The following is a 14,269-nucleotide window of genomic DNA, read 5'->3' on the forward strand; positions in this document are numbered from 1 at the left end:
CATGTCTTCATCTGTAAAATGGGGGAAATGGTAGGACACGCTTCATGACAGCTGTTGTAAGAATTAAATGAGTTACATGTAAACTGCTTAGAAGAGTGTCTGTCCCCTATTTGGTTCCACATAAGTGTTAGCAATTATTATTTCTATAGTGCACATCTCACAAGTTCTGGATGCTGTGGATATACAATGACAACCTACAGTTCTGTGTGCAGCCTGACAGCAAGAAGGTATATATGTCATGTGTGCATGCATGTTAAGTCACTTCAGTTGTGTCTGATCACAAAGATTGTGATCCCATGGACTAGAGCCTGTCAGGCTCCTCTGTCCATAGGATTCTTCCAGGCAAAAATACTGGAGTGGGTTGCCATGCTTTTCTCCAGGGGTATACCTGACCCAGGGATTGAACCTGTATCTCATATGTCTCCTGCACTGGTGAGCAGGTTCTTTACCACTAGTGCCACCTATTGTTGTTGTCCAGTCACTTAGTTTTGTCCAACTCTTTGCAACCCCATGGACTGCAGCACACCAGGCTTCCCTGTCCTTCACCATACCTGGGAAACCCCATATATGTCACAATATCTCTAATTTACCAGGTTCCCTGGAGTTCACCATTGTATCACTCATTATTTTGTAATTATTAATAATAAATAATTAGTAATAGTATTATTTATTATATAATACAATGTTTTAATAATAATAAAATTAACTAAAAGTAATGGCATTCCTCTGTCCATGGGATTCTCCAGGCAAGAATACTGGGGTGATTTCCATTTCCTTCTCCAGGAGATCTTCCCAACCCAGGGATGGAACCCCCATCTCTTGCATCTCCTGCATTGGCAGGTGGATTCTTTATCACTAGCACCACCTGGGAAGCCTACATATAGAGAATGTTCTATTAGTTGGATGCCACACTATTTTCTATGTATCATTTCAGTTTTCACATAAATTGTACATGACAAGGACTATTATTATCTTCATTTTACAGATGAGGTTCCTGAGGTTTACAAAAGTTAACAAAATTACTCAATCAATTTTTATAAAGCTGCCTCAATTTAATATAGTCCTATGTCAATATCTTTTTTCCATAGGACTGGAAAGGTCAGTTTTCATTCCAATCCCAAAGAAAGGCAATGCCAAAGAGTGTTCAAACTACCCAACAATTGTACTCACCTCACACAAAGTAATACTCAAAATTCTCCAAACCAGGCTTCAACAGTTCCTGAACCAAGAGCTTCCAGATATTCAAGCTGGATTTAGAAAAGGCAGAGGAACCAGAAATCAAATTGTCAATATCTGCTGGATATTAGAAAAAACAAGAGAGTTCCAGAAAAACATCTACTTCTGCTTCATTGACTATGTTAAAGTCTTTGACTATGAGGATCACAATAAACTGTGGAAAATTCTTCAAGAGATGGCAATACCAGACCACCTGGCCTGTCTCCTGAGAAATCTGTATGCAGGTCAAGAGATAACAGAACCGGACATGGAACAATGTACTGCTTCCAAATTGGGAGAGGAGTATGTCAAGGCTGTATATTCTCACCCGGAGTATTTAACTTATATTCAGAGTACATCATGGGAAATGCTGGACTGGATGAAGCACAAGCGGGCATCCAGATTGCCGGGAGAAATAGCAATAACCTCACATATGCAGATGATACTGCCCTTATGGCAGAAAGTGAAGAACGAAAGAGCCTCTTGATAAAAGTGAAAGATGAGAGTGAAAAAGCTGGCTTAAAATTCAACATTCAGAAAACTAAGATCATGACATCCAATTCCATCACTTCATGCAAATAGATGGGAAACAGTGGAAACAGTGGCTGACTAATTTGGGGGGCTCCAAAATCACTGCAGATGATGATTGTAGCCATGAAATTAAAAGACGCTTGCTCCTTGGAAGAAAAGCTGAGACAAACCTAGACAGCGTATTAAAAAGCAGAGACATTATTTTTCTGACAAAGGTCCATCTAGTCAAAGCTATGGTTTGTCCAATAGTCATGTATGGATGTGAGAGTTGGACTATAAAGAAGGCTGAGTGCCGAAGAATTGATGCTTTTGAACGGTGGTGTTGGAGAAGATTCTTGAGAGTCTCTTGGACAGCAAGGAGATCCAACCAGTCCATCCTAAAGGAAATCAGTCCTGAATACTCATTGCTAGGACTGATGCTGAAGCTGAAGCTCTAATACTTTGGCCACCCGATGCGAAGAACTTTGGAAAAAGGTCTTTGGAAAAGACCCTGATGCTGGGAAAGATTGAAGGCAGGAGGAGAAGGGAATGACAGAGGGTGAGATGGTTGGATGGCATCACCGACCCGATGGACATGAGTTTGAGTAAGCTCTGGGAGTTGGTAATGGACAGGGAAGCCTGGTGTGCCGCAGTCCATGGGGTCACAAATAGTTGGACATGACTGAATGACTGGACTGAACTGAACTATGTCAGTGTCTGTAAAACTTATGGACAAGAAATTCTAAAGATAAGAGCTTTTTCTTTTTTTGGCCATGCTGCATCAAAAGAAAGTTCCCTGACCAAGGACTGAACTTGGCCCTAACCACTGGATCACCAGGGAATTCCCAGAATTATTCTTTAAAAGGAAATTCTTGTGCTGTTTCCAGGTAATGACCTGTTAGACTAGGAGGAGATAGCTTGGAGTAAAAGGAAGCAGAGAAACTCAAGGCTGAAGATGTCAATTTAAACTGTGCAAAAGTGAATTTGGGAAAATGTGCACAGCATTTGGCATAGTATTGAGTGCCTTCTGGTTGCTCTGGATTGTTTTTGAAACAAGGTGTTATGTAACTAAATAGGGATGTCACATTATTTTTTGTTTGGTTGGTTTTCTTTCTTTATGACTGTGCTGAGTCTTCGTAGCTGTGCATGGGCTTTCTCTAGTTGCTATGAGTGGAAGCTACTCTCTCATTGTGCTGCGCGGGCTTCTCACTGCAGTGGCTTCTCTTGTTGTAGAGCACAGGCTCTAGAGAGCTGGCTCAGCAGATGTGGTGCACCGGGTTAGTTGCGCCAAGGCATGTGGGATCTTCCCAGGCTGGGGAGCCTGTGTCTCCTGGCAGGTGGATTCTTAACCACTGGACCACCAGGGAAATCCTCTGTCTCTTTTTAGTATTTATTTATTTATCTGGTTGTGCCAGGTCTTAGCTGTGGCGTGTGTGATATAGTTCCCCGACCAGGGATGGAACCGACCAGGCTTGGGAGCACAGAATCTTAGCCACTGGACTGCCAGGGAAGTCCCACATTCTTTTCTTGAACAAACCTCTGCAACAGTTGTGAGATCCTCATTCTGTAAGTGGGGCAGATGAAACTAGGAGGGGTTGGATGACATGCCTAAGTTCAGTGCAGACATAGGAGTCAAACTTGCGTCAGGAGGAAGTCAGATCCTGTGCATATAAGAGAGATTTGTGCACAAAGTATACGGAACGTGCTGACCCAACAGAGGAGACCAAAAGGGAGGAGGAGAGAGAGGTTGCTGCCCGGCTCAAGACTCAACCCCAACATCTGGCACCCAGCTGAACTGCAGCACGCAGAACCTTTTGTGGTCACAAAATGTCTCTTCCTTTTCCTTTCCTTGAGTTGCCTGCATGTTTCATTATGATTTTGATTGAGGGCTGGAAGATTTATGCCCTGCAACCCTTTTCCCCAGCATTCTCATCACTTTAATATGTTGAGCTGCCTAATTACCTAAATACTTCTGGCCAAGAAGCAGGAAGGGGATGCTGGGGCTGGTGTATCCATCACCTTCCTCCTCTTCCCCAGCAGGGCCATCCCCATCTCAACTCCAAAGGCCCAGCGGTTTCCATCGGAGGGTAGCAGCTCCATTTCCCTCCAATATTAATAATTATGACATTAGAGGGGTGATCTGCTGCAATTCAGCCTTTCTATTTGCAGGCTGGTGGCTGCATATCAATGGCATGATTAGGCAAATGAAATCAGATTGGCACTGTTATGAAATATTTACATGGCCAGAATGCATATGCTTCAATCTCATTGTTCCCATTATTAAGCCATTTTATAATCTCATAACATTTAGACTCACACTTTGCATTTCTAATTAACTTGAGGAGTGACTTTGCTGGGAATTAATTGCAACTTGTGCATTCTTATACACACAAACTCGCCGAAGAACAAACTCTGGTTGGCAATCATGCAGCTCACCCCCAGGCTGGACTCTAGGCTGACTTCTGTTCTAACCCATCCTCTGTCAGTTGGGAAAAGTGGTTGGAGACTTTAGTTTTCATTAAAATTTGGCTACAAATCACATGCAGGAACAGTCTGAGTGCCAGAGACCTGTTTCCCTATGGAGGGACTTGTGTCCACCTACATAGCCTTGCACAGAGAGCATTGTGAGGGAGTGGTTTTCAGCCTTTTGGATTTCATGGATCAATAACATCTTCAATAATAATAATAATGAAAGGTTTAGGACTTCTAGGTAGCTGTTGTGTTGAGCTATTATATTGTCTTTATTGAAAATTACTTCAGGATGAAGAATATGGTGTATCTCACACTCTTTAGTTGGTTAGTTAGCTTTTGAAAATCTCTAATCATAAGTCCATACCCCTAAAGTGGTCACTACAAGCATTTTAGTGATCTTTAACTCCTATTAACATCAGAGTTTTTTTAATATGCTCAGTTGGTGTCAGAAATGACTTTTTTACTGGAGAAATGAGTGGTGTTCAAGATATTGTGGATGGGTTAGAAATACTGATCAGGCATTTTCATGAATGAACAACTCGTAGCCCAGTGACCTACACGGTTCAGAATAGTCCCAGAATTTTGCCTCGTCAAATTTTAAGAAACTTGTACAGGATCTGTCTGCCTGGATTTGATTAAGAAATGATCTGAGGGCTTCCCTAGTGGCTCAGTGATAAAGAATCTGCCTGCCAATTCAAGAGACACAGATTTGGTCCCTGATCCGGGAAGATCTCACATCCTAGGAACAACCAAGCTTATGCACCACAACTCTTGAGCCTGTGCTCTAGAACCCAGGAACTGCAACTCCTGAAGCCTGAGCACCCTAGAGCCTGTGCTCTGCAACAAGAGAGGCCAACACAGGAAGAAAAGCCCTTCCTTCACAGGGCTGAAAACCCACGAACTGTCTCAATGAAACAAAAACTAAGTAGCATGACTGCCATTCTGCAGAGGAGAAAACAGGCTTCAGCAGCTTGTCCATTGTCACAAGGCTAGTATGAGTTTTCCATATCTGAACCCAGATCTCCCTACCTCTCAGATCTCAGAAAGGAAACATCTCTGCTGGGATGTGACCTAAGGATGGTGGGTATGTTTCCACTCAGCATCTGACGGAGCATAGCATTGAATATTCTTGGTGGATCATCCGGTCCAGAGATTCCCAATCTTATTATAGATCCATGAACCTTTAAAGAAAATTTTTTTCTAGTTTTATTTTATTTATTTTTGGTTGCTGTGGGTCTTCATTGCTGTGTGCGGGCTTTCTCGAGTTGTAGCAAGTCGGGGCTACTCTTCATTGCTGTGCCTAGGCTTCTCATTGTGGTGGCTTCTCTTGTGGCTCTTGGGCTCTAGGGCACTCAGGCTTCAGTGCTTATGGCACAGGCTTAGTCGCTCTATGGCACGTGGGATCTTCCTGGACCAGGGATTGAACCCATGTGTTCTGCATTGGCAGGCAGATTCTTAACCACTGGACCACTAGGGAAGTCCCATGAACCTTTTAAAGATAATTATATACTTTGATTTTTTTCCAAGGAAAAATATTTTAAAAATACTCTGATACTACTCGTGCCATTTCATTGAAGAAAGTATATTTTTAAAAATGATTTCATTTATTTACCTTCATTACTTATTTTTGGCTGTGCTGGGTCTTTGTTGCTGTGCAAGCTTTTCTCCAACTGCAGCGAGTAGGGGCTACTCTTCATTGCAAGGCGCAGGCTTCTCATCGTGGTGGCTTCTCTTGTTCCAGAGCATGGACTCTGTGCATACTGGCTTGTGAGCTCAGTAAATGCAGCTCCTGGGCTCTGGGGCATACGCTCAATAGTTGTGGCATATGGGTTTAGTTGCTTCTTGGCATGTGGGATCTTCCCAGATCAGGGACTGAACCTGTGTCTCTTGCCTTGGCAGATGGATTCTTCACCACTGAGCCCCCAGGGAAGCCCAAGAAAGGATATTTTAATGCTAGGAGAATAGAAAGGAAGTAATTCCTTCCTTCCTTCATTCAGTGAGTATTTATCAAGTGCCCGTTTCACACTTGTATTCTAGGTGTTGGTGAAAAAACGGAGAATGAGAGCATCAAAGTCCTTGTCCTCTTGGAGCTGATGTTCCAATAATATAACTCAACTCTTTAAGTAAAAGAAATTAAACTCTATGAAAGATTCATTCCAGGGTACCTATTGTTATGTTTTCATCTTAATTAGTAAAATCCTTGTGTGGCGGGTCTGGTCCACAGACCATCATTTGGGAACTCTGTATCTAATGCATTTGTCTGTTTTCAGGGACAGAGCCCTGAAGTTATCTCAGATGGAAAGAAATCAGATCAAATTTTAGTTACTGTCTGGATTCTCACAGGGCTCACAGGGAAATGGGGCGTGGCCTTGTACACTGGGGTGGCAAGAGCCAGGTTTTTCTGAGTGCAACTTTTGGTGCTTTGGTTCCACCGGTTAAATGGCAAAGTCCACGTCACTTTACTTTGCCTGCTTTTTCTATGCCCTCACTGGTATGCCTGGGGACCCTTCAAAGCATTCCAAGCACCTTTCCATCTCCCAGTTCATTGCAGCTCATTTACAGCCCTGGGAGGTTAGGTTCATTTCCCCCTCAGGGAAATGAGCCTCAGGAAGAGGTCACCTGGCAAGGCAGAGGTGGCTTTAGGACCAGTCCTGGCTCTTCTGCTTTTCATCCATGGATCTATTCATGGGACAAACTAGAGTCCTCTCTGTTGCCTGAATCAGGAACCTCAGAATTCAGGGCAAAGGGTCATCAGGGCTACTATCTCTTACTTGCTGAGCTGTCCAGCAGGCTCAGAAATGGCAATAAAATGAGTCACACGCTGAGAAAGTGTCCTTGAGAGAGGGCACAGTGAAGAGGAAGAGCATAGCGGGAGAAGCAGGCCTGAAGGTCTGAGGCTGGAAGGCTGCTCAGGGTGGTCCCCAGGCTGCCCAGACTTCACGGTGGAAGTAAGAAGGCCAGGGTCCTTGCCTGAACTTGACAGCTGGAAAATAAACAGTGAGCTTCCCTTACTCTGCATGAGCTTGGTTTAGTTTTGGTTTTGTTGTCCTTGTTTAGTCAAGTCCTGTCTGACTCATTTGAGACCCCATGGACGGTCACCCTTCAGGGTCCTCTGCCCATAGGATTTTCCAGGCAAGAATACTGGGGTGGGTTGCCATGTCCTTCTTCAGGGGATCTCCCTGACCCAGGGACTGAACCTGCATCTCCTACATTGCAGGCGGATTCTTTGCCAACTGAGCTGCCAGGGAAGCCCCTAGTTTTGCTTTAGAGAAAGGAAATTCCTGCTGGATCTTTAAGTAGCATCTGATCTCTCCTCTGGCCTCCAGGCAGGCCTACATTGGTACCACCCCTGGTGGCTGCCACTGGGCCGGATGCCCCTCCCTTCTGCCAGGCTCTGCAAGCCCTCTGCCCTGCATCCGAACGCCTGCCCTTCCCCGTCACTTCCCACGGAAGCTTCCTTGGCTGGTGAGAGTGTGGGCCTGCACAGGCCTCACCTTGTTCGTGCTCACTCCACTCTCTTCTTTAACTCTAGGATTCCTTCTCAGTCGCTGGTGCTATTGCCACGGAGAAGGGTGACTGGGCTACGGTGCAAAACAGTGTCTGGTACCAAGATCTTTCTGTATGGCGCTGAGAAGTGTGAGGAACTTCTTGAGAGAGATGCATATCTTTTTGCTTTATTCTTTAGGTGGAGACTGAAAATGAGTCTGTGGTTCCTGAGCCCATAGCAACTGCAAACAAAGTGAGGAATCCCAGGAAGCATGGTTGGGTTGAGAGCAACATTCTCGCAATGAGTGCTTCGCCATGGAAGATCTCAACATGCACGACCAAGAGGCAACCTTTTTTTTGGTAGATTATTTTATTATATTTTCATTGAAATAGAATAGACATATAACATTAGCTTCAGATGTACAATGAAATGATTCCATTTTTGTATATATTGCAAAGCGGTCACCACAATAGGTCCAGTTAACACCCATTGCCACACATAGTGACAGCTTTTTTCTTGTGAAGAGAACTTTTAAGATCTACTCTCCTAGCAATTTTCAAATACACAAAACAATATTATTAACTATAGACAACAGTGCTAAGAGGTGATCTTTTATATATAGCATTTATTATGCTATTTAATATTTATTGGGTTGGCCAAAAAGTTTTTTGGGGTTTTCTAAGAGGTTATGGAAAAACCCAAATGAAGTTTTTGGCCAACCCAGTATGTCCAAATATGTGACTAGTTTAGTTTCTGCTAGTCAATAAGATTTGGATTGACTTTTTGTCCATAAGTGTTGGATTAGTTGATCAATCAATGAATACAATGTGTATTTCTATGCAGCATTATTCATACCACATTTGGAATATTATGTTCAATTCAAGGCAGGTTCTGTTTTAAAGTTCAGAGCTCCACAGTGGTGAGAGGGCTAAAAAATGATGTTACAAGGAGCAGCGCTGGTTCTGAGATATTTATTCTGGGAAGGAGAATGCTCAGAGAAAACAGTAGAGCTTTTAATTTTTGTTTGTTTAATATTGGAAAAGCTTTTCTGTAGCAGTTTTCCTCTATGTGATTCTATGCTCAGAACAGGAATCAGTTGTACAGGTTATACATAAGTAAATTGAGACTTCATAAGAGGGAGTCATTACACTGTCTCACGTCTTTTAGGTGGGAGGCCTACTCTGAGTAGAGTTTGGACAAATGTCTGCTGAGGCCCTTTCCTGCTATAAAATTATACTACATATGTGTATATACATGGGCTTCCCAGGTGGCACTGTGGTAAAGAACCTGCCTGCTAATGCAGGAGATGCAAGAGACTTGGGTTGGATCCCTGGGTCAGGAAGATCCCCTGGAGGAGGGCATGGCAACTCACTCCAGTCTTCTTGCCTGGAAAATCCCTTGGACAGAAGAGTCTGGCGGGCTACTGTCCATAGGGTCGCACAGAGTCAGACACAACTGAAGCGACTTGGCACACACACGTATTGTGTGTGTGTGTGTGTGTGTGTGTGTGTGTGTGTGGCATATGGTTCTCCTGCTGTACCCAGACATAGGTTTTTGCTTGTCTTTTATTATGGGTAAATGTGACTAAGATCATCTGTCCTCTGAAAGTACATTATTTGAGTGAATGTGAACATGGCCTTACATTGATATGCATATAAAGATACAGAAGCACATAACGGTATTGTCTAATTTTTATTAGGCACTTACCACGTGCTGGACCCACCAACCACTTTCCATGCACTGTCTCATTTAAATCTCCCAACCATCCTGTGAGGAGATGGGACCATTTATTTATGTCCCCATTTTACAGATAAGACAGAGGTTCTGAGAGGTCCCAGATAACATACCCAAGGGCACACAGGAAGGGTGAGCTGGGCTGAACGCCCAGGTGTGTCTGATGATCAGCCTCATGAAAGAGGATGTGTGATTTGTGTTTAAAGACAGACACACATTCCAAGACTGGGCATTTATCATGGAGACCACATAACTAGCTGCTGCTGTCCAGGTCAGTCGCTGTCTCACTGCGTGATGGGACTGCAGAGGCGGTGGGGTAGCTTCTCTTCTGAGTGACGGGCTCCCTTCCTCCTTCAAGATCCTTTTACTTCAACCTCAAGGAGCTCATGGCCAGGCTGGCCAGGCTGGGCCATGCTGTTAGTCTGGGATTTCCTTACCATGGCCCCATCACAGAATGGAAATAACCTCACATTTCTTTAGTTGAAGCAAACGAAAATTTCTGTGCCTTATTTCACTTTGGTTTTTCTGTGTTTGTGTCCATATGTACCTATACACATGGGCTGTTGTTTTTATTTTCCTAATGGATGAAGTTGGCATGGCAGAAACTGAGCTCTCTGCAGCAGAGGGAAGCCTCCTGATGAATGAGGATGGTTAAATGAGAGGAGATGCTTTTCACAGTTTGTCTCAAACAATCACATAATGGGCACAGGAAATTTCTGCGAAATGGGTGAATAGCGTGGGTCCATTTTATCAGCTCCTTAATGAAGTAAAGCCCGCTGGCTTTTAAGAGCCAGGCAGCAAAGAAAAAGTGGTCTTTATCCTCACACACCAAATCTGTGCATTGGTAAAGTGCAGGCCCTGACAGGAATTTCAATTATTTAATCAAAAAGAAAATGAAAGAGGTCTTAAGTGTTGTGATTTGAAGACAGCCTTTTCATAGACCAATCTAGTGTGCGCTCACATTGAATATGAAGCAAAATGGGAAGGAAATTAAGGCAGCTTTGGCTTAAATCATGTGATTGCAAATAGTAAATTAGTTTCTCGATGTTTTCATTTAAGTGTTTAAGTGGAAGGTTTTATTCCTAATGTAGCGTAGTGACACAGAAGAGAACCCTCACCGACTCCAGCTTCCCCGTCTTCAGGCGGTGATGCATTTGCCCTGGGGAGGGAGAGGGAGAAAAGGAGGCTAAGATGGAGAGAGAAGGGGAAGCGGAGCCTCAGTCACGTTGAGGTGCTTTTGTTTTAAATTGCTTGAGAAGTAGCTTTCACAGCAACTCATTAATCGGGCAGATGAGTAACGTCTGTTGAAAATGTACTGAGTGAAATGCATTTAATTTGGAAGGGAAATCAGAAACTGCATTAGTCAGAGCATTTAAATGGCAGCATCATCCAGTCGCCTGTTGTTTTGTTAGATGCGACCTCACTGAGTTTGTTCTTAAGGGATAAGGGTTGGTAAAACCGGTTGGCATTGAGCTTCAGAGAAAATACGCCCCTCTGGCTTTCAAAGGCTTCTGGGTGGTTTCGCTGGGGCTTCAGCGGGAGCCTGCTGGTGGGATGGACGAGGACATCCTGGGAATCTCTCCGGAACGGAACGCACTAATGGGGTTGGGCCGAATTGACCTCTGTCGGGTGCAACAAGTAGCTGGAGGTCATTTCTTTGCAAATGAGCAGTGCTTTGTGTTTGTCATTAGCTTTGGTTATCCGGCTAGGGGCCCAAGGGGGTGCGCAGCAGGAGGTCTGGCTCTGGCTCCCTTTGTGGACCAACAGTGTATGGACTTTTAATATCAAATTAGGCAATAGGGCTTGGCATCTCTGAGGATTAGACTTGCCAGCAACCCGCCTGTAGCCCACAGTGGGAGGAGAAGGGCAGGGAATGTGTCTTTAAACTCGCCATTGTCTTCGTTATGCTAGGGTTACTGACCTTCTTGTACATTTCAGTTTCAGTCATCCAAAGTCCCACCTCCTCCAGGAAGTATTCCTTGACTACCTCAGGCCGAGAGATTTATTTACCCCCTACCAGGAGTCTAGGGGACTCCTAGAAAGCTTTTGGTCTGTATTTCTGTGATGCTCTCTGGACACTGAATACTGAACACCCACAACTTTTACTGTTGTCTAACTTTCTTTTTATGGTTGAATGGTATTTTTGGTCTTCTTTCTTTTTATTATGAAAATTTTCAACAAATAGAACAAAGAAAACAGTGTAAGGAATTTCCATGTATTGCTTACTAAATTTTACTGGTTATTAGCCTTTTGTCATATTTTTTTCCTCTTCCCTGCCCTGGTCTCCAAGACTTAGTTACCTTTTTCCATTATTCTAAAAGAATTTTTTATGCTTGGTATGTTCAAAGCAGAATTTAATCAAGGACCGCACATTGTGTTTGATTTTGTGTCTTAAGTTTCCAGTCCTCATTTTATTTTTATTTTCCTCATGGCATTGTCTTGTTGAAGGAAATGGGGCATTGTCCCGTGGAATGCTAAATCACCTGGATTTATCTCACTACTTCTATGCAGTATGGCTTAGCTTACCTTTGGGTCCTTTGTATTTTCTGAAACTTAAAGTCAGATCTAAACCTGATTGGATTCAGCTTAAGCATTTGGTAGGAATACTTTATAGGTGATGACAGGTGCTTCACGTAACATCACAGCAAGGACACAGGTAATGTCTAGTTGTTCCACCATTAGGGATATTAAGATTGATCACTGAGTTGAAGAGTTGACCGCCTGATTGCACCAATATAGAGTTATAGTTCCTTGTCTGTAGATAGCAAGTAATCTGTGGGGTGGTACTTTGTTGCCATAAAAAAAAAAAAAAAAATCAGTTTCCCCATTTCATAGCAAATGAGGGCCAAGAACCTTGCGTTAGAAAGTTTCCTCTTTTCTGCAGCACCTAGTTGTGTAACCAATATGGTAACAATTCAAAAAGTGATTGGTTTTGAGAGAATAAAATAAAAAACTTAATGAGAAATTCTGTATATCCTCCTGTGACTGATACATTGGTTAAAGGGCTCAACAACTTAGGGAGTCATGAAACATAACACTTCACTGGATGTAGAGAGACTCAGGTTTCCTAGCCTCAGCGCGGCCAAGAATTTGCTGTGTGACTTTGGGCAAATCATTTACCTTCTCTGGAACTGATTTGTAAAACAAGGAATACGAAAAGAAGAAATCTGGGACTTCTTGGCAATCTAGTTGTTAAGACTCTGTGCTTCCAGTGCAGGGGGTGTTGGTTTGATCCCTGGTTGGGAAACTAAGATTCTCACATGCTGCAGGAAATAACCAGGAATAAAAAGAAATTTCTAAGTTTCTACCAGCCTTAGAATTCTAAAAAATATGAAGAACTATTTGAACCAAGGGGTTGGAGCCTGCAGATCTTGAACCTACTTGTATCTGCAAACCACCAGCCCCTTCTTGCACCATAGGTTTGTGGTATTTAATAAGCTTACAGGTTGTCATAGCAACCACCGCCCTCCCCGTAGCTTATTATCTGATTGCCAAGTCGGCTCTCTGCCCCATTTGATAGTGAACTGGAAAGGTGACCAGGCATTGATTGGCTTTCATGCCATTTTATAAACAGTGGAAAACACTTGCTTCTTTCCCAAGCCAAGAAAAATCTTCCAGGCTTGATCATCTGAATTGTTCTTTCACCTATGCTTTTATTTATTCTCTTAATAGTTGAGACCTTATTATGTGCCAGACATTGAACTTGATGCTTGAAAGATCATTGGTCCTCCTCACTGTGGAGTTTACAGTTTAGAGAGGGAGCGATGGTGGTTTAGTTGCTAAGTGGTGTCTGACTCTTTGCAACCCCAGGGACTGTAGCCTACCAGGCTTCCCTGGGGTCCATGGGATTTCCCAGGCAAGAATACTGGAGCAGGTTGCCATTTCCTTCTCCAGGGGTTCTTCCAGACCCAGGAATTGAACCGGGGCCTCCTGCATTGCAGGCAGATTCTTTACTGACTGAGCCACAAGGGAAGCCCCTAGAGAGGCTAGACAAATGATTCAAGAGGCAGTTGCAATGTAGTGAGAAAACTATGATGATGTCAGAAGTACGGTAGCACAAGGTCAGGGCACCTAATCCACCTGGGGGCATCAGGGGAAGGCTTCCGGGAGGAAGTGATTTGTTTTAGCTGAAAACTGGAAGCCAGTGCCAGCCTGTGAGGTGGCAAGAGCAATAAATGTTCCTGGCAGAGAGGGTAGCTTAACCTACTGCCAAAGGATTTTAAGCATGGACTAACAATCAGATTTGTACTTTTGAATCATCACATTGGCTAGTGAAGAAAGGATTGGAAGGAGTGATAGATGAGGGACACAGAGACTATTAGCATTTAAGATCATGCCAATATCATGAGGTTTGAAAGTCTTAAAAATAGATGATGTTGTATTTACATCTTCTTTTTTTTTCTTCCATTTATTTTTATTAGTTGGAGGTTAATTACTTTACAATATTGTGGTTGTTTTTGCCATACATTCACATGAATCAGCCATGGATTTACATGTATTCCCCATCCTGATCCCCCCTCCCACCTCCCTCCCCACCCGATCCCTCTGGGTCTTCCCAGTGCACCAGCCCTGAGCACTTGACTCATGCATCCAACCTGGGCTGGTGATCTCTTTCACCCTAGATAATATACATGTTTCAATGCTATTCTCTCAAAACATCCCACCCTCGCCTTCTCCCACAGAGTCCAAAAGTCTGTTCTGTACATCTGTGTCTCTTTTTCTGTTTTGCATATAGGGTTATCGTTACCATCTTTCTAAATTCCATATATATGCATTAGTATACTGTATTGGTCTTTGTCTTTCTGGCTTACTTCACTCTGTATAATGGGCTCCAGTTTCATGCATCTCATT

At 43.4% G+C, this 14,269-nt stretch overlaps 1 long non-coding RNA gene across 2 annotated transcripts; it reads left to right on the top strand.

Moving 5' to 3' along the window:
- Window positions 1-984: 984 nt before the first annotated feature.
- Window positions 985-8,889, top strand: LOC139037149 (uncharacterized). 2 transcript variants are annotated; one of them, XR_011489976.1, is made up of 3 exons: window positions 985-2,612; window positions 6,097-6,193; window positions 7,883-8,889. It is a non-coding gene; the product is annotated as an uncharacterized lncRNA (long non-coding RNA). The 2 variants fall into 2 exon arrangements; XR_011489975.1 differs by lacking the exon at window positions 7,883-8,889 and adding an exon at window positions 7,730-7,874.
- Window positions 8,890-14,269: the final 5,380 nt, after the last annotated feature.

The sequence above is a fragment of the Odocoileus virginianus genome, chromosome 10, assembly GCF_023699985.2.
Source record: "Odocoileus virginianus isolate 20LAN1187 ecotype Illinois chromosome 10, Ovbor_1.2, whole genome shotgun sequence".
NCBI classification, from domain to species: domain Eukaryota; kingdom Metazoa; phylum Chordata; class Mammalia; order Artiodactyla; family Cervidae; genus Odocoileus; species Odocoileus virginianus.